The 19,028-nt window shown below is 49.2% G+C and overlaps 1 protein-coding gene across 1 annotated transcript in view; it reads right to left on the reverse strand.

Annotated features, from left to right (window-relative positions):
- Positions 1-16,388, reverse strand: part of LOC140371956 (adhesion G protein-coupled receptor L3) — a 271,947-nt gene extending 255,559 nt beyond the window's left edge. The window contains exon 1 of the mRNA XM_072459197.1: positions 16,318-16,388. The gene's annotated coding sequence lies outside the window, so the exon portion shown is untranslated. The remainder of the gene's footprint in view (positions 1-16,317) is intronic.
- Positions 16,389-19,028: the final 2,640 nt, after the last annotated feature.

Consider the following 19,028-nt stretch of genomic DNA (forward strand, 5'->3'; position numbering starts at 1 on the left):
AGAATCAGAATCAGAATCAAAATAGGTTTATTGCCATTGTCAATAAACAAGATTCAAAAACATGGGTAAAAAGCTCAGGAGCAGATGAACCAGATGTGACACAGGTAAATCAGCTCACACAGAGTCATCAGGGACAGAGGGGACAGAGGGGACAGTAGGGACAGCTATGATGTGTTTTTTAAGCTTCAAAATGCTGTGTGTTTATTACAATCCAACTCATATTCACTGAGAAATGAGTCTAATTAGATCTGCTGCACCGGTTCGAAAGACACGTCACTACCGTGTAGTATATGTGTCAATATCTCATGGTGCAATGTGGGCCCCAGAGGATTACTGACAGATGCGGCTCGTATATGTACAATTTATTTTTTCTTTCTGAATCCCGTCAGGAGCGCTCTAGTCTGAAGATTACGGTAGATGTATTTTGATAATCGTAATTGCTATCTGGACTCTAAAACACATACAAAAAGAAGTTTAATAACAAAGACAATAGCATCAAAACATCAAAAAATAATAAACTATTTTCGGTTTTCCATCAATAAAACAATTTGTTTTGTTTTCTCCATCTAGAAACCATCAGCCACCACATGTAAAACTTTATTTGGTTTTAAAAAGTCACAATAAACAATAGAAAGTATGGTTTGACAAGTTGACTAATCGAACAACTAAGTCGACTACTAGAATGATAATTGTGTTTACAGCCCTAATAATAAATACATTAAGTGTAGTGCATATCTGACAAATGTACACATTGTGCCCGTGTCTTCTGCAGCTGTTTGCAGAAGAAAAGAAAAGCCAAATACACAAAATATCTTTACACTGAAAGGTCAAAACTTTGTCAGGGAAATGGTAAGAGAAAAGTTAACTCTTTATAACATCTACACGTTTAATAGCCACATAAAGAAATACTTAATTCAATAAACTCCCTTTAACCTTAAATCCTAACCACTTATTTAAGTACTCACTGCATGAATCATCATTAGTTCATGCATTATTAAGATATACAAATACAAAGTGATCCTGGCAAAGAGAGAGAGAAAGAACACAACATGAGTCAAGTGAAAAACAGTGAACTCTATTGAGCGACGGAATTAATTTGTTTGTGCGACTCGGCGGTACGAGAAGCAGAGGACGGCGAAGGTTGCTGACACAGGAGCTACGGTCACATTAGTCTGAAGGTGAGAATAAACGCTCGCGCTGTCATTTGAATAACACGGGGCGCTGTAGGAGGTCCTTAAAGGCACCGCCGCCTCGCGCCGCTCCACACACGAGCTGCCGAGAACAACGGCCTTGGCCTGCATTCGGGATGACTCGTTTTGTAACCCGCTGCTTCCCCTCCGCGCTGCCCCACTGCGAGGCGGAGTATCGGAGGTGCTCACCTATCACACGCCGGATTAGAGCTGAAATGTGTCGCGTTGGATTCGGCGCGGGGAATAGCGGGGATGAAACGTGTTCGAGGAATTACGACGCTCGTTTCGAAGCGGTCTAATTTGTGGTCACTTCGGTTTAGGGTTAATCTAATTTTGGGAGATCTTTAAGACAACTTGCATGAGCTCAATTATAGCAAGACACTTAGCCATGTTTAATAGGTTTTAGTGGAATTAGGATTATGACAATATTGTATCCGTTGGCGGGGATGTCAAAATTAATCAGTCTGTGCAATTAAAGGAATTGTAGAGGTCACAATGAAATGGTAAGAAGTGAAAAAAGATACAATAAGAAATCCTTCCGCAATTGGGATATTGTAGTGTTTCTGCAGTATAATGTAAATGCTAAAAATACATAATACATTCCAAAAAGTGAAATTCTAATAGCGCTTAAATGGGACATAAATTGAGTTTGTAACCATATTACAGCAGTTTTATTTCATTAATACTAACCCGTTCTTGATATATTAGGGTTTAAAATGAACAAAATGTAAAAATAATGGTTATACTAAGTGAAATAATACTAAATACAGTGTTGTGGTCGAGTGGATAGCACATTTGCATGTCGTAAGTTCGAGTCTGGCTCTCGACGATATGCTGCGTGTCATTCCTGAGTCTCATCCCAATTTCACACTGCACTGTCCTTTCTAATAAAGCCTAAGGGACAAAAAATAAATAATACTGCCTTCTGTATAAATATTTAGTGTTTTAACCAACCGTATGTTGCAGGAAAAAGCTAAAATAATAAATGTATTTTCATCTGTTTCCCCTTTTTTGACATTTCTGACACACCGCATTAAAGGATTGACAATTGTGATTTATTTTTGAACAACCGAACATTCTGACCACTTAGAAATCCAATCAGTTCTAAAAGAAGCCTCAAAGAAACTCCCTGGCAACCAAGAATAAGCACGGAAAGCGAGCGAGCCAGTAGATGGCAGAGGAGTGAGTGTCTGCACGTGTACGTGTGTGGAGCTGTAGGGCGTGTGTGGAGTGTGGAGCTGTAGGACGTGTGTGGAGCTGTAGGACGTGTGTGGAGCTGTAGGACATGTGTGGAGCTGTAGAACATGTGTGGAGCTGTAGGACGTGTGTGGAGCTGTAGGACGTGTGTGGAGCTGTAGGATGTGTGTGGAGCTGTAGGACGTGTGTGAAGCTGTAGGACGTGTGTGGAGCTGTAGGACGTGTGTGAAGCTGTAGGACGTGTGTGGAGCTGTAGGACGTGTGTGGAGCTGTAGGACGTTTGTGGAGCTGTAGGACATGTGTGGAGCTGTAGGACGTGTGTGGAGCTGTAGGACTTGTGAAGCTTTAGGACGTGTGAAGCTGTAGGACTTGTGAAGCTGTAGGACGTGTGTGGAACTGTAGGACGTGTGTGGAGCTGTGTGGAGCTGTAGGACGTGTGTGGAGTGTGGAGCTGTAGGACGTGTGAAGCTGTAGGACATGTGTGGAGCTGTAGGCCGTGTGTGGAGCTGTAGGACATGTAAAGCTGTAGGACGTGTGTGGAGCTGTAGGACGTGTGTGAAGCTGTAGGACGTGTGTGGAGCTGTAGGACTTGTGAAGCTGTAGGACGTGTGTGGAGCTGTAGGACGTGTGTGGAGCTGTAGGACGTGTGTGAAGCTGTAGGACGTGTGTGGAGCTGTAGGACGTGTGTGAAGCTGTAGGACGTGTGTGGAGCTATAGGACGTGTGTGGAGCTGTAGGACATGTGTGTAGCTGTAGGACGTGTGAAGCTGTAGGACTTGTGAAGCTTTAGGATGTGTGAAGCTGTAGGACTTGTGAAGCTGTAGGACGTGTGTGGTACTGTAGGACGTGTGTGGAGCTGTGTGGAGCTGTAGGACGTGTGTGGAGTGTGGAGCTGTAGGACGTGTGAAGCTGTAGGACGTGTGTGGAGCTGTAGGAAGTGTGTGGAGCTGTAGGACGTGTGAAGCTGTAGGACGTGTGTGGAGCTGTAGGACGTGTGTGGAGCTGTAGGACGTGTGAAGCTGTAGGACGTGTGTGGAGCTGTAGGCCGTGTGTGGAGCTGTAGGACGTGTGTGGAGCTGTAGGACGTGTGTGAAGCTTTAGGACGTGTGTGGAGCTGTAGGACTTGTGAAGCTGTAGGACGTGTGTGGAGCTGTAGGACGCGTGTGAAGCTGTGTGTGTGGAGCTGTAGGACGTGTGTGAAGCTGTAGGACGCGTGTGGAGCTGTAGGACACGTGTGAAGCTGTGTGTGTGGAGCTGTAGGACGCGTGTGAAGCTGTAGGACGTGTGTGGAGCTGTAGGAAATGTGTGGAGCTGTAGGAAGTGTGAAGCTGTAGGACTTGTGAAGCTTTAGGATGTGTGAAGCTGTAGGACTTGTGAAGCTGTAGGACGTGTGTGGAACTGTAGGACGTGTGTGGAGCTGTGTGGAGCTGTAGGACGTGTGTGGAGTGTGGAGCTGTAGGACGTGTGAAGCTGTAGGACGTGTGTGGAGCTGTAGGACGTGTGAAGATGTAGGACGTGTGTGGAGCTGTAGGACGTGTGTGGAGCTGTAGGACGTGTGAAGCTGTAGGACGTGTGTGGAGCTGTAGGACGTGTGTGAAGCTGTAGGACGTGTGTAGAGCTGTAGGACTTGTGAAGCTGTAGGACGTGTGTGGAGCTGTAGGACGCGTGTGAAGCTGTGTGTGTGGAGCTGTAGGACGCGTGTGAAGCTGTAGGACGCGTGTGAAGCTGTGTGTGTGGAACTGTAGGACGCGTGTGAAGCTGTAGGATGCGTGTGGAGCTGTAGGACGCGTGTGGAGCTGTAGGACGCATGTGAAGCTGTAGGACGTCTGTGAAGCTGTAGGATGTGTGTGGAGCAGTAGGACGCGTGTGGAGCTGTAGAACTTGTGAAGCTGTAGGACATGTGTGGAGCTGTAGAACGTGTGTGGAGCTGTAGGACGTGTGTGGAGCTGTAGGACGTGTGTGGAGCTGTAGGACTTGTGAAGCTGTAGGACATGTGTGGAGCTGTAGAACGTGTGTGGAGCTGTAGGACGTGTGTGGAGCTGTAGGACGTGTGTGGAGCTATAGGATGTGTGTGGAGCTGTAGGACGTGTGTGAAGCTGTAGGACGTGTGTGGAGCTGTAGGACGTGTGTGAAGCTGTAGGACGTGTGTGGAGCTGTAGGACGTGTGTGGAGCTGTAGGACGTTTGTGGAGCTGTAGGACATGTGTGGAGCTGTAGGACGTGTGTGGAGCTGTAGGACTTGTGAAGCTTTAGGACGTGTGAAGCTGTAGGACTTGTGAAGCTGTAGGACGTGTGTGGAACTGTAGGACGTGTGTGGAGCTGTAGGACGTGTGTGGAGTGTGGAGCTGTAGGACGTGTGAAGCTGTAGGATGTGTGTGGAGCAGTAGGACGTGTGTGGAGCTGTAGGACGTGTGAAGCTGTAGGACGTGTGTGGAGCTGTAGGACTTGTGAAGCTGTAGGACGTGTGTGGAACTGTAGGACGTGTGTGGAGCTGTGTGGAGCTGTAGGACGTGTGTGGAGTGTGGAGCTGTAGGACGTGTGAAGCTGTAGGATGTGTGTGGAGCTGTAGGACGTGTGTGGAGCTGTAGGACGTGTGAGGCTGTAGGACGTGTGTGGAGCTGTAGGACGTGTGTGGAGCTGTAGGACGTGTGTGAAGCTGTAGGACGTGTGTGGAGCTGTAGGACATGTGAAGCTGTAGGACGTGTGTGGAGCTGTAGGACGTGTGTGGAGCTGTAGGACGTGTGTGAAGCTGTAGGACATGTGTGGAGCTGTAGGACGTGTGTGAAGCTGTAGGACGTGTGTGGAGCTATAGGACGTGTGTGGAGCTGTAGGACATGTGTGGAGCTGTAGGACGTGTGAAGCTGTAGGACGTGTGTGGAGTGTGGAGCTGTAGGACGTGTGAAGCTGTAGGACGTGTGTGGAGCTGTAGGACGTGTGAAGCAGTAGGACGTGTGTGGAGCTGTAGGACGTGTGTGGAGCTGTAGGACGTGTGAAGCTGTAGGACGTGTGTGGAGCTGTAGGACGTGTGTGGAGCTGTAGGACGTGTGTGGAGCTGTAGGACGTGTGTGAAGCTGTAGGACGTGTGTGGAGCTGTAGGACTTGTGAAGCTGTAGGACGTGTGTGGAGCTGTAGGACGCGTGTGAAGCTGTGTGTGTGGAGCTGTAGGACGTGTGTGGAGCTGTAGGACGCGTGTGGAGCTGTAGGACGCGTGTGAAGCTGTGTGTGTGGAGCTGTAGGACGCGTGTGAAGCTGTAGGACGTGTGTGGAGCTATAGGACGTGTGTGGAGCTGTAGGACATGTGTGGAGCTGTAGGACGTGTGAAGCTGTAGGACTTGTGAAGCTTTAGGATGTGTGAAGCTGTAGGACTTGTGAAGCTGTAGGACGTGTGTGGAACTGTAGGACGTGTGTGGAGCTGTGTGGAGCTGTAGGACGTGTGTGGAGTGTGGAGCTGTAGGACGTGTGAAGCTGTAGGACGTGTGTGGAGCTGTAGGACGTGTGTGGAGCTGTAGGACGTGTGAAGCTGTAGGACGTGTGTGGAGCTGTAGGACGTGTGAAGCTGTAGGACGTGTGTGGAGCTGTAGGACGTGTGTAGAGCTGTAGGACTTGTGAAGCTGTAGGACGTGTGTGGAGCTGTAGGACGCGTGTGAAGCTGTGTGTGTGGAGCTGTAGGACGCGTGTGAAGCTGTAGGACGCGTGTGAAGCTGTGTGTGTGGAGCTGTAGGACGCGTGTGAAGCTGTAGGATGCGTGTGGAGCTGTAGGACGCGTGTGGAGCTGTAGGACGCATGTGAAGCTGTAGGACGTCTGTGGAGCTGTAGGATGTGTGTGGAGCAGTAGGACGTGTGTGGAGCTGTAGGACGTGTGAAGCTGTAGGACGTGTGTGGAGCTGTAGGACGTGTGTGGAGCTGTAGGACGTGTGTGAAGCTGTAGGACATGTGTGGAGCTGTAGGACGTGTGTGAAGCTGTAGGACGTGTGTGGAGCTATAGGACGTGTGTGAAGCTGTAGGACATGTGTGGAGCTGTAGGACGTGTGAAGCTGTAGGACGTGTGTGGAGTGTGGAGCTGTAGGACGTGTGAAGCTGTAGGACGTGTGTGGAGCTGTAGGACGTGTGTGGAGCTGTAGGACGTGTGAAGCAGTAGGACGTGTGTGGAGCTGTAGGACGTGTGTGGAGCTGTAGGACGTGTGAAGCTGTAGGACGTGTGTGGAGCTGTAGGACGTGTGTGGAGCTGTAGGACGTGTGTGGAGCTGTAGGACGTGTGTGAAGCTGTAGGACGTGTGTGGAGCTGTAGGACTTGTGAAGCTGTAGGACGTGTGTGGAGCTGTAGGACGCGTGTGAAGCTGTGTGTGTGGAGCTGTAGGACGTGTGTGGAGCTGTAGGACGCGTGTGGAGCTGTAGGACGCGTGTGAAGCTGTGTGTGTGGAGCTGTAGGACGCGTGTGAAGCTGTAGGACGTGTGTGGAGCTATAGGACGTGTGTGGAGCTGTAGGACATGTGTGGAGCTGTAGGACGTGTGAAGCTGTAGGACTTGTGAAGCTTTAGGATGTGTGAAGCTGTAGGACTTGTGAAGCTGTAGGACGTGTGTGGAACTGTAGGACGTGTGTGGAGCTGTGTGGAGCTGTAGGACGTGTGTGGAGTGTGGAGCTGTAGGACGTGTGAAGCTGTAGGACGTGTGTGGAGCTGTAGGGCGTGTGTGGAGCTGTAGGACGTTTGAAGCTGTAGGACGTGTGTGGAGCTGTAGGACGTGTGTGGAGCTGTAGGACGTGTGAAGCTGTAGGACGTGTGTGGAGCTGTAGGACGTGTGTGAAGCTGTAGGACGTGTGTAGAGCTGTAGGACTTGTGAAGCTGTAGGACGTGTGTGGAGCTGTAGGACGCGTGTGAAGCTGTGTGTGTGGAGCTGTAGGACGCGTGTGAAGCTGTAGGACGCGTGTGAAGCTGTGTGTGTGGAGCTGTAGGACGCGTGTGAAGCTGTAGGATGCGTGTGGAGCTGTAGGACGCGTGTGGAGCTGTAGGACGCATGTGAAGCTGTAGGACGTCTGTGGAGCTGTAGGATGTGTGTGGAGCAGTAGGACGTGTGTGGAGCTGTAGGACTTGTGAAGCTGTAGGACATGTGTGGAGCTGTAGAACGTGTGTGGAGCTGTAGGACGTGTGTGGAGCTGTAGGACGTGTGTGGAGCTGTAGGATGTGTGTGGAGCTGTAGGACGTGTGTGAAGCTGTAGGACGTGTGTGGAGCTGTAGGACGTGTGTGAAGCTGTAGGACGTGTGTGGAGCTGTAGGACGTGTGTGGAGCTGTAGGACGTTTGTGGAGCTGTAGGACATGTGTGGAGCTGTAGGACGTGTGTGGAGCTGTAGGACTTGTGAAGCTTTAGGAGGTGTGAAGCTGTAGGACTTGTGAAGCTGTAGGACGTGTGTGGAACTGTAGGACATGTGTGGAGCTGTGTGGAGCTGTAGGACGTGTGTGGAGTGTGGAGCTGTAGGACGTGTGAAGCTGTAGGACGTGTGTGGAGCTGTAGGACGTGTGTGGAGCTGTAGGACGTGTGAAGCTGTAGGACGTGTGTGGAGCTGTAGGACGTGTGTGGAGCTGTAGGACGTGTGAAGCTGTAGGACGTGTGTGGAGCTGTAGGACGTGTGTGAAGCTGTAGGACGTGTGTAGAGCTGTAGGACTTGTGAAGCTGTAGGACGTGTGTGGAGCTGTAGGACGCGTGTGAAGCTGTGTGTGTGGAGCTGTAGGACGCGTGTGAAGCTGTAGGACGCGTGTGAAGCTGTGTGTGTGGAGCTGTAGGACGCGTGTGAAGCTGTAGGATGCGTGTGGAGCTGTAGGACGCGTGTGGAGCTGTAGGACGCATGTGAAGCTGTAGGACGTCTGTGGAGCTGTAGGATGTGTGTGGAGCAGTAGGACGTGTGTGGAGCTGTAGGACTTGTGAAGCTGTAGGACATGTGTGGAGCTGTAGAACGTGTGTGGAGCTGTAGGACGTGTGTGGAGCTGTAGGACGTGTGTGGAGCTGTAGGATGTGTGTGGAGCTGTAGGACGTGTGTGAAGCTGTAGGACGTGTGTGGAGCTGTAGGACGTGTGTGAAGCTGTAGGACGTGTGTGGAGCTGTAGGACGTGTGTGGAGCTGTAGGACGTTTGTGGAGCTGTAGGACATGTGTGGAGCTGTAGGACGTGTGTGGAGCTGTAGGACTTGTGAAGCTTTAGGAGGTGTGAAGCTGTAGGACTTGTGAAGCTGTAGGACGTGTGTGGAACTGTAGGACATGTGTGGACCTGTGTGGAGCTGTAGGACGTGTGTGGAGTGTGGAGCTGTAGGACGTGTGAAGCTGTAGGATGTGTGTGGAGCTGTAGGACGTGTGTGGAGCTGTAGGACGTGTGAAGCTGTAGGACGTGTGTGGAGCTGTAGGCCGTGTGTGGAGCTGTAGGACGTGTGAAGCTGTAGGACGTGTGTGGAGCTGTAGGACGTGTGTGAAGCTGTAGGACGTGTGTGAAGCTGTAGGACGTGTGTGGAGCTGTAGGACGTGTGTGGAGCTGTAGGACTTGTGAAGCTGTAGGACGTGTGTGGAGCTGTAGGACGTGTGTGGAGCTGTAGGACGTGTGTGGAGCTGTAGGACGTGTGAAGCTGTAGGACGTGTGTGGAGCTGTAGGACGTGTGTGGAGCTGTAGGACGTGTGAAGCTGTAGGACGTGTGTGGAGCTGTAGGCCGTGTGTGGAGCTGTAGGACGTGTGAAGCTGTAGGACGTGTGTGAAGCTGTAGGACGTGTGTGAAGCTGTAGGACGTGTGTGGAGCTGTAGGACGTGTGTGGAGCTGTAGGACTTGTGAAGCTGTAGGACGTGTGTGGAGCTGTAGGACGCGTGTGAAGCTGTGTGTGGAGCTGTAGGTCGTGTGTGGAGCTGTAGGACGCGTGTGGAGCTGTAGGATGCATTTGAAGCTGTGTGTGTGGAGCTGTAGGACGCGTGTGAAGCTGTAGGACGTGTGTGGAGCTATAGGACGTGTGTGGAGCTGTAGGACGTGTGAAGCTGTAGGACTTGTGAAGCTTTAGGATGTGTGAAGCTGTAGGACTTGTGAAGCTGTAGGACGTGTGTGGAACTGTAGGACGTGTGTGGAGCTGTAGGACGTGTGTGAAGCTGTAGGATGTGTGTGGAGCTGTAGGACGTGTGTGGAGCTGTAGGACTTGTGAAGCTGTAGGACGTGTGTGGAGCTGTAGGACGCGTGTGGAGCTGTAGGACGCGTGTGAAGCTGTGTGTGTGGAGCTGTAGGACGTGTGTGGAGCTGTAGGACGCGTGTGGAGTTGTAGGACGCGTGTGAAGCTGTAGGATGCGTGTGGAGCGGTAGGACGCGTGTGGAGCTGTAGGACGCGTGTGGAGCTGTAGGACGCGTATGAAGCTGTAGGACGTCTGTGGAGCTGTAGGACGTGTGTGGAGCTGTAGGACGTGTGAAGCTGTAGGACGTGTGTGGAGCTGTAGGACGTGTGTGAAGCTGTAGGACGTGTGTAGAGCTGTAGGACTTGTGAAGCTGTAGGACGTGTGTGGAGCTGTAGGACGCGTGTGAAGCTGTGTGTGTGGAGCTGTAGGACGCGTGTGAAGCTGTAGGACGCGTGTGAAGCTGTGTGTGTGGAGCTGTAGGACGCGTGTGAAGCTGTAGGATGCGTGTGGAGCTCTAGGACGCGTGTGGAGCTGTAGGACGCATGTGAAGCTGTAGGACGTCTGTGGAGCTGTAGGATGTGTGTGGAGCAGTAGGACGCGTGTGGAGCTGTAGGACTTGTGAAGCTGTAGGACATGTGTGGAGCTGTAGAACGTGTGTGGAGCTGTAGGACGTGTGTGGAGCTGTAGGATGTGTGTGGAGCTGTAGGACGTGTGTGAAGCTGTAGGACGTGTGTGGAGCTGTAGGACGTGTGTGGAGCTGTAGGACGTTTGTGGAGCTGTAGGACATGTGTGGAGCTGTAGGACGTGTGTGGAGCTGTAGGACTTGTGAAGCTTTAGGACGTGTGAAGCTGTAGGACTTGTGAAGCTGTAGGACGTGTGTGGAACTGTAGGACGTGTGTGGAGCTGTGTGGAGCTGTAGGACGTGTGTGGAGTGTGGAGCTGTAGGACGTGTGAAGCTGTAGGATGTGTGTGGAGCTGTAGGACGTGTGTGGAGCTGTAGGACGTGTGAAGCTGTAGGACGTGTGTGGAGCTGTAGGCCGTGTGTGGAGCTGTAGGACGTGTGAAGCTGTAGGACGTGTGTGGAGCTGTAGGACGTGTGTGGAGCTGTAGGACGTGTGTGAAGCTGTAGGACGTGTGTGGAGCTGTAGGACGTGTGTGGAGCTGTAGGACTTGTGAAGCTGTAGGACATGTGTGGAGCTGTAGGACGTGTGTGAAGCTGTAGGACGTGTGTGGAGCTGTAGGACGTGTGTGGAGCTGTAGGACTTGTGAAGCTGTAGGACGTGTGTGGAGCTGTAGGTCGTGTGTGGAGCTGTAGGACGTGTGTGGAGCTGTAGGACGCGTGTGGAGCTGTGTGTGTGGAGCTGTAGGACGTGTGTGGAGCTGTAGGACGCGTGTGGAGCTGTAGGACGCGTGTGAAGCTGTAGGATGCGTGTGGAGCTGTAGGACGCGTGTGAAGCTGTAGGACTTGTGTAGCTGTAGGACGTGTGTGGAGCTGTAGGATGCGTGTGGAGCTGTAGGATGCGTGTGGAGCTATAGGACGTGTACGGAGCTGTAGGATTTGTGAAGCTGTAGGACGTGTGTGGAGCTGTAGGATGCGTGTGGAGCTGTAGGACGTGTGTGGAGCTGTAGGACGCGTGTGGAGCTGTAGGACTTGTGAAGCTGTAGGACGTGTGTGGAGCTGTGTGGAGCTGTAGGATGCGTGTGGAGCTGTAGGACATGTGTGGAGCAGTAGGTCGCGTATGAAGCTGTAGTACGTGTGTGGAGCTGTAGGACATGTGTGGCAGTAGGACGTGTGTGGAGCAGTAGGTCGCGTATGAAGCTGTAGTACGTGTGTGGAGCTGTAGGACGTGTGTGGAGCTGTAGGACGTGTGTGGAGCTATAGGACGTGTGTGAAGCTGTAGGACGTGTGTGGAGCTGTAGGACGTGTGTGGAGCTGTAGGACGTGTGTGAAGCTGTAGGATGTGTGTGGAGCTGTAGGACGTGTGTGGAGCTGTAGGACTTGTGAAGCTGTAGGACGTGTGTGGAGCTGTAGGACGTTTGTGGAGCTGTAGGACATGTGTGGAGCTGTAGGACGTGTGTGGAGCTGTAGGACTTGTGAAGCTTTAGGACGTGTGAAGCTGTAGGACTTGTGAAGCTGTAGGACGTGTGTGGAACTGTAGGACGTGTGTGGAGCTGTGTGGAGCTGTAGGACGTGTGTGGAGTGTGGAGCTGTAGGACGTGTGAAGCTGTAGGATGTGTGTGGAGCTGTAGGACGTGTGTGGAGCTGTAGGACGTGTGAAGCTGTAGGACGTGTGTGGAGCTGTAGGCCGTGTGTGGAGCTGTAGGACGTGTGAAGCTGTAGGACGTGTGTGGAGCTGTAGGACGTGTGTGGAGCTGTAGGACGTGTGTGAAGCTGTAGGACGTGTGTGGAGCTGTAGGACGTGTGTGGAGCTGTAGGACTTGTGAAGCTGTAGGACATGTGTGGAGCTGTAGGACGTGTGTGAAGCTGTAGGACGTGTGTGGAGCTGTAGGACGTGTGTGGAGCTGTAGGACTTGTGAAGCTGTAGGACGTGTGTGGAGCTGTAGGTCGTGTGTGGAGCTGTAGGACGCGTGTGGAGCTGTGTGTGTGGAGCTGTAGGACGTGTGTGGAGCTGTAGGACGCGTGTGGAGCTGTAGGACGCGTGTGAAGCTGTAGGATGCGTGTGGAGCTGTAGGACGCGTGTGGAGCTGTAGGACGCGTGTGAAGCTGTAGGACTTGTGTAGCTGTAGGACGTGTGTGGAGCTGTAGGATGCGTGTGGAGCTGTAGGATGCGTGTGGAGCTATAGGACGTGTACGGAGCTGTAGGATTTGTGAAGCTGTAGGACGTGTGTGGAGCTGTAGGATGCGTGTGGAGCTGTAGGACGTGTGTGGAGCTGTAGGACGCGTGTGGAGCTGTAGGACTTGTGAAGCTGTAGGACGTGTGTGGAGCTGTGTGGAGCTGTAGGATGCGTGTGGAGCTGTAGGACATGTGTGGAGCAGTAGGTCGCGTATGAAGCTGTAGTACGTGTGTGGAGCTGTAGGACATGTGTGGCAGTAGGACGTGTGTGGAGCAGTAGGTCGCGTATGAAGCTGTAGTACGTGTGTGGAGCTGTAGGACGTGTGTGGAGCTGTAGGACGTGTGTGGAGCTATAGGACGTGTGTGAAGCTGTAGGACGTGTGTGGAGCTGTAGGACGTGTGTGGAGCTGTAGGACGTGTGTGAAGCTGTAGGATGTGTGTGGAGCTGTAGGACGTGTGTGGAGCTGTAGGACTTGTGAAGCTGTAGGACGTGTGTGGAGCTGTAGGACGCGTGTGGAGCTGTAGGACGCGTGTGAAGCTGTGTGTGTGGAGCTGTAGGACGTGTGTGGAGCTGTAGGACGCGTGTGGAGTTGTAGGACGCGTGTGGAGCTGTAGGATGCGTGTGGAGCTGTAGGATGCGTGTGGAGCTATAGGACGTGTACGGAGCTGTAGGACATGTGTGGAGCTGTAGGATTTGTGAAGCTGTAGGACGTGTGTGGAGCTGTAGGATGCGTGTGGAGCTGTAGGATGCGTGTGGAGCTGTAGGACGTGTGTGGAGCTGTAGGACTTGTGAAGAAGTAGGACGTGTGTGGAGCTGTGTGGAGCTGTAGGACGCGTGTGGAGCTGTAGGACGCGTGTGGAGCTGTAGGACGCGTGTGGAGCTGTAGGACATGTGTGGAGCAGTAGGACGTGTGTGGAGCAGTAGGTCGCGTATGAAGCTGTAGTACGTGTGTGGAGCTGTAGGACGTGTGTGGAGCTGTAGGACGTGTGTGAAGCTGTAGGACGTGTGTGGAGCTGTAGGACGTGTGTGGAGCTGTAGGACGTGTGTGAAGCTGTAGGACGTGTGTGGAGCTGTAGGACGTGTGTGGAGCTGTAGAACGTGTGTGGAGCTGTAGGACGTGTGTGGAGCTGTAGGATGCGTGTGGAGCTGTAGGACGTGTGTGAAGCTGTAGGACGTGTGTGGAGCTGTAGGACGTGTGTGGAGCTGTAGGACGTGTGTGAAGCTGTAGGACGTGTGTGGAGCTGTAGGACGCGTGTGGAGCTGTAGGACGTGTGTGGAGCTGCAGGAAGCGTGTGGAGCTGTAGGACCTGTGTGGACCTGTAGAACGTGTGTGTGGAGCTGTGTGGAGCTGTAGGACGTGTGCGGAGCTGTAGGACGTGTGTGGACCTGTAGGACGTGTGTGGAGCTGTAGGACCTGTGTGGAGCTGTAGGACCTGTGTGGACCTGTAGAACGTGTGTGTGGAGCTGTGTGGAGCTGTAGGACGTGTGCGGAGCTGTAGGACGTGTGTGAAGCTGTAGGATGCGTGTGGAGCTGTAGGACGTGTGTGGAGCTGTAGGACGTGTGTGGAGCTGTAGGACGTGTGTGGAGCTGTAGGACATGTGTTTGGAGCTGTAGGGGACATGTGTTTGGAGCTGTAGGACATGTGTGGAGCTGTAGGACGTGTGTGTGGAGCTGTAGGACGCGTGCTGTAGGACGTGTGTGGAGCTGTAGGACATGTGTGGACCTGTAGGACGTGTGTGTGGAGCTGTAGGACGTGTGGAGCTGTAGTACGTGCGCGGTAGGTGGGGGGGAGGACGGCAGAGCACCGAAGGGGCGAACAATCTCTCTAATTGAATCCAATCGGAGCGCTGCACAGGAGGCGCGGGGCCCGTGCGGCGAGGGCCCTGCAGTGGAGGTGCTGCTGTTGACAAGGGCCTCAGCTGGTGCGACAACAGGCAGAGCACAACGGAACAATAATAAGACTATTGTGAATACATTTGAGGCCTGCTTTGAATAAACGAGGTGAGCACATTATTCAATCAAATCAATAATGAATGCAAAAAAAAAATAGACGCCACCTACAACAGGATTTGCATATTCATCTAAATGTGCAAATCCCAAATTCCAAGGTCGATTCAAGATGTCAAATGTATCTAAATAAATCCACAACAAAAAGGAAGGATTGGGTGAGTACGAGGGCGGCGCAATGAGAAAAATCAAATCTCGTTTCAGTTTACAATGCACTCATTAAAAGAAGATGAAAATGTGAACCGCTAAAATAGTAGGGTTGTCATTAATTAGAATCATAACGGCCTTTGAAACATATTTTTAACCAAATAAAGGTTGAAATGCTGTGACTGTATTGTATGCGAGCGTATTGTTGAGTAAAATCTGAAATTGCTTATTCCTTTTTGACATTTGGATTTAATAATGCCACTGTCTTTGTTATTAAAGGTCTTTTTGTGTGCGTTTTAGAGACTGTAAATTCCTGATAACAATCACAATTTAAACATTTTATTACGACTGTGTTTTTTTTTTTAAATATAATAATCGACTAGTCACAGAGTCGTTGCCACCCTATAAAACAGTGCAATAATCCTGTACATTTTAGAACATCTAAACAACACAGTGATTAGGTTAATCCATACATTTATAACGGCATAAACATTGAGATTTTGATTAGATTGCACATAATCTTTAGCTTCAGTTTGCGCTCCTGCGTTCACCCACTCGTCCGTGCATTCATATATTTTAATACTTACACATTCACCACATTAAAATTGGGACTAACCCAGGATTTAAAGTGCCTCTGACAGGTTGGACCATTCACTAAACCAAAATGCAGCTAAAATCTTAAACAGAATAGCACATTTTTTTAGGTTCATAATTTCATTTCCTGTTTGTTATTGATGACATCACATTAGGAAATTACCCAGAAAACACTGGGCAAAAACTATTCATAGTCACATTTTTTTTACTTTGACTAGTAGAAATATATGAAAGCACCTTTATGTTGTTGAATTAATGTTTAGTGGGTCAAAAAATTTGTTTTTTTGCTATGTTTTTTTTTGTAAATTATGAAACTTTTGACTGGAATGAGTGTCCCTATTGTGATGTCACTGATATTTCAACATTTTCTTCACAAATACCAACTTGATTGGTGTAAAACTGCAATTTATATATACAACAGCTATAAATACACACACGCACTTCAACCCAAATAAAAAAAGCTGAACTAGACCAGAACTTAATGACTAAAACAGGCCCAAACCAAGTCCACATCAGGACAAAAATGAGCTCAATTTAAGATCAAATAACAAGCGTATACATAGGCATTGTTCACTTCACTTTAGCCCCAAAGTAGCTCTCAGATCTCAATCAGGACAATCCGTGCCTGAATACTACAAATAAAACAGGACGGTTCAAAAATCCTCATGAACCAAAAAGGTTTCTTATTCATTTAAAAAGGCTGTAATAATCTGACGGCGATGTTTGGAAATCTGCTTTGAAATTGCTTGCTTTAAATGTGTGCGTATTAGTAGAAGCAGTCCAATAACAGAGTGAAAGAAGTGTTTGGGGTGGTAGAGAGAGGGGGCCGAGCAAGGTTACCCGACACAGAGAGAGAGAGAGAGAGAGAGTCAGGGCTCAGAGCAATAGAAGCCAGCTGCGATTTTTGCATGATTACACCGAAAACATCATTTGCATGCGGGAATGAAATCCAAACATGCTCGACTGCCGTGTATGCCGATCCGAGAAGCGGCTCCGCCTCCTCCTTGAATCGGCACAAATTAAAGGCTTCTCCGGCAGCGTCCCGCGGATTTGCATACGGCGATGAGAGCCCATCGGGGAATCATTTTCATAAACATCTTACCGCAGACAAAAGAACAAGCCCGGATCGACCCACATGGATGCTTTTCATTACCGCGTCGGGGGGTGAACGTCTCCCGAACGCGACCCGTTGCCTGTTCGCGATTCGCGGTTTCGACTTGACTGGCGTTCGGGGGAAGGAGGGGTCGGTACGATACCTGTTGCGAAGATTGACTCGTGGAGTTTTCGGGAGTCGTCAGAAATCCGCCACGTTACATCCCATGAGTTGTGAGCATGTTGAGGCCTGGAAGAAAACAAACGTACGTCACACTTGATTCGACGCAAGGCAAACGCGATTCATGTTGCGGCGTTGTCGATGTGGAAAATGAAACGAAGCGGCGAGATCAAAAGTAAGAGCGCGGTGCAATCTGAAGACGGTAGATTAAGCAAGAAGAGCACAATGGGAGGATTAGTGGCACGCAATGACAAAAACAGCCAAGGAAACCGGTCAAACAACAAGTAGTTGGCAAATAGTGGGTTAAGACCAAATATAGAGCTGGGTTTCGATTCAAATTTCAAGAATCGATTCGATTTTTACGTTTCAAAATCGATTTTTTTTTATTTCTCAGATCCCATCCGATTCGCTCTGATTTCGATCTGATTTCCGATTCGATCCGATTTCGATTCAATCCGGGGGTTAATGTTATTAAAAATGAAAAATGTATTTGAACCGTTTCCTTCACTTCATGACTGTGTAGAGAAGCAACATATTAAAACTAGTATTACATCAATATTAAACAGCACATCTTACAGGTATTGGTAGTTACTGATGGAAGACTGATGAAAAGGTTAAGGGTCAATCTACCTTCAAGAAAGATAATCCAGGAGTCCTGAATTATCTTTCTTGAAGGTAGATTGAAGTTCACTGAGGGAAATGTAGAAAAGAATTTTAATTAAAAAAAAAAAAAAAAAAAAAAAAAAAAAAAAACGATCTTTGGACATACGAATCGATAATCGGTCATTAATATGCGAATCAATTAAAAATCGGACAATCGATTTTTTTCAACCCAGCTCTAACCAAATGTAAGTATAATATGTATGAAGAATAAAAAAATATGCATAATAGAGAAGAAACAAAATATGCATAATAGAGAAGAAAAAACATATACAAGTCGCACTGGAGTATAAGTCGCATTTTTTGGATTCATTTATTTGATGAAATCCAGGACCAAGAACAGACATTTCATCTTGAAATGCATTTTTAAATAATAACAGATGAGAGAACATGGTGAATAGGTGTACGTATGCTAACGCTAACACCTTCAGCTACATGACAGACAGAACTGTCGTAAGTGTCTGGTATGTTAACGTAACATATGAACAGTTATTCAGATAACTATAGCATAAAGAACATGCTAACAAGTTTACCAAAACATCAGTTTTACCCCAAATCACTAAATCCATTGAATTCTTCTTCTTCTGTGTCACTTCTAAACAACTCCCCAAACTCTGGAGGTAGAGGAAGTGCAGATTCTTCTTCTGCGTCGCTTAGAGCCTTGAGTGCCCTCTTGCGGTTGTCAGTGTGAAAATAACGAATAATATCACATATAAGTTGCTCTGGACGATTAGGAAATAAAAAGTACTGTAGGCGTTGAAGGAGAAGCAGCTATTTACATTAAAAAAAACTATGATTGTGAGTAACTGTTCAGAGATGTACAACTTGATTGGAAAACATCAGCCTATGAACCAAAAAAAAAAGACTATCTAAACTTAAATTATTCATCAATTCATCAATTATTTAAAAAAAACACAAAAAAAACACACGGAATATAAAAATACATACATGGTATCGCCACCATCATCTGTATCCATCACTGCCACATGGAGCGTTTTCAAAATACATACATACCACTTGATCCTGTCCATTTTCGACATAAATCCCTGACAAAATGACGCGTAAAAAGATCATAATTTACTATAATGGCCGTCAGCATGATATAGCGACCGTAAAAACCTAATTTCAATAAAAACGTGTTGGTTTTTCCGCAGCCGGCTCCCTTCGCTCACTCCTGGGCCTGGCTTTCTTCCGGGTCGACCACTATTAAGAGGCATCTTTATAAATTTTTCAGCTGTTGTCTCGTTCCCGCGGTGCACGAGACGCTGTTCGGGTCACATCAGCTTTTAATGGCTGATTTATTAAGGCCCAGCCAGAGCTCCGGGACAAAAAGCCCGTTTTAAAACTGCATTAACACTGCGCTGTAAATATTCCATACAGCATTAGCATTTTGATGGCCACCTCCCCTCTCTCAGCACTCACACCATCTCGCTCACTCTCTAAACCCGAGCAATCATCTTTCACGTTCATCTTTTGCATCTGAGGGGACTTTTTCATGCAATTTCCTGACATTACAAAGCCGTTGCATTTAATTAGAAGCCGCATGGGGTGGATTCAAATTCATTCAGAGAGATCTCACCTCTATTGTTGAAAAACTTGTCACGTTATTTCCTCTTTGGAGGCGCGCTTGCTGTGATATAAATAGCCGTACATAGCGTCTAATTAGTTTGAAGTCTCACCCGCTATGATTGCAATGATGAGCGCTGAAGTGATCGTAAATAAGATGTCGAAAGACGGTTAAAACGGGGGGAAATTAACAGATTTCTCCAAACTGAAAGATGTGAATAGAAAGTATTGGCGTATCGGTGGAGCTGTTCAAAGCAATGCACAAAAATCTCTCCCACTCCAGGCCAGAAAATCTTTAATTGTTGTTTTGTTGTTCTGCGGTCGTGCAGGCGGCGTCCATTTTCACCAGACGATATTTAGTTACAGCGCGAACGAACACGTGAGGTCGCTTTGTGCCGCTTCAGAGCCCGACACCTCAGGGAAGCGGCTCCGGGTGCAGTCTGAGCGGGGCATCACGCTGTGCAACGG

Source organism: Eucyclogobius newberryi, unplaced genomic scaffold (assembly GCF_026437365.1).
Source record: "Eucyclogobius newberryi isolate DKJ021-1_F unplaced genomic scaffold, fEucNew1.0.hap1 SCAF_22, whole genome shotgun sequence".
Lineage (NCBI taxonomy): Eukaryota > Metazoa > Chordata > Actinopteri > Gobiiformes > Gobiidae > Eucyclogobius > Eucyclogobius newberryi.